The sequence below is a fragment of the Trichechus manatus genome, unplaced genomic scaffold (assembly GCF_000243295.1).
Source record: "Trichechus manatus latirostris isolate Lorelei unplaced genomic scaffold, TriManLat1.0 scaffold00011, whole genome shotgun sequence".
Classification (NCBI taxonomy): Eukaryota; Metazoa; Chordata; class Mammalia; order Sirenia; family Trichechidae; genus Trichechus; species Trichechus manatus.
Genome location: NW_004443947.1, coordinates 20,220,209 through 20,221,547, shown reverse-complemented (window position 1 = coordinate 20,221,547; position 1,339 = coordinate 20,220,209).

Genomic DNA, 1,339 nt, shown 5'->3' with positions numbered 1-1,339 from the left:
CCACAAAGAAAGTTAACAAACCTACTCATCAAAATAAAGAAGAAAAACATAAAGTCTCAGCAAACACAAAACCTACAAAAACAAAAGAAATGAAAAAAAATCCACAAACAAAAGAAATTCAGCACAGGAGAGTAAGAGGAACAAAGTAAACATCAGCACCACAAAAAGAAAGCATTACAAAATGACAGCAACAAACTCACACCTATCAATAATTACACTGAAAGTAAATGGCCTCAATGCACCCATAAAGAGATGGTGGACAGTGACAGAATGGATAAAAAAACATGATCCATCAATATGCTGTCTAGAAGAGACACACCTTAGAAACAAAGATGTAAATTTATTAAAAATCAAAGGATGGAAAAGACTATATTAAGCAAACAGCTCCCAAAAAAAGCAGGAGTGGCAATACTAATCTCAGATAAAATATACTTTAAAACAAAATCCACCATAAAAGGCAAGAAGGACACTATATAATGATTAAGGGGACGATCCATCGTGAAGACATAACCATAATAAACATCTACGCACACAATGACAGGTCTCCAAAATACATAAAACAAACTCTAATAGCACTGAAAAGAGAAATTGACAGTTCCACAATAATACTAGGAGACTTCAACACACCACTGTCGGTAAAGGACAGAACATTTAGAAAGAAACTCAACAAAGATACAGAAGACCTAAAGGACACAATCGGCCAACCTGACCTCATAGACACATATAGGACACTCCACCCAACAGCTGCAAAGTATACTTTCTTTTCCTATTCACGTGGAGTGTTCGCCAGAATAGACCACATCTTAGGCCACAGAGTAATCAACAAGATCCAAAATGTTGAGATAATACAAAGTATCTTCTCTGACCACAACACCATCAAGGTAGAAATTAAAAACAGGAATACTAGAGGGAAAAAAATAAATTACATGGAAACTTAATAACACCTTGCTTACACATCACTGGGTAATAGAAGAAATCATAGATGGAATAAAAAAATTCCTAGAATCAAACAAGAATGAAAACACATCATACCAAAACCTTTGGGACACAGCAAAGGCACAGGACAATTTATAGCAATAGATGTACACATAAAAAAAGAGGAAAGGGACAAAATCACAACATAAACTACAGAACTCAAAAAATAGAAAGACAATAGAAAAAAAGCCCACAGCCAGTAGAAGAAAGGAAATAATAAAGATCAGAGCAGAAATAAATGGAATAGAGAATAGACAAACAATAGAAAGAATCAACAAAACCGAAAGTTGGTTCTTTGAAAGGATCAACAAAATCGACAAACCACTGGCCAGACTGACAGAAGAAAAACAGGAGAGGACACAAA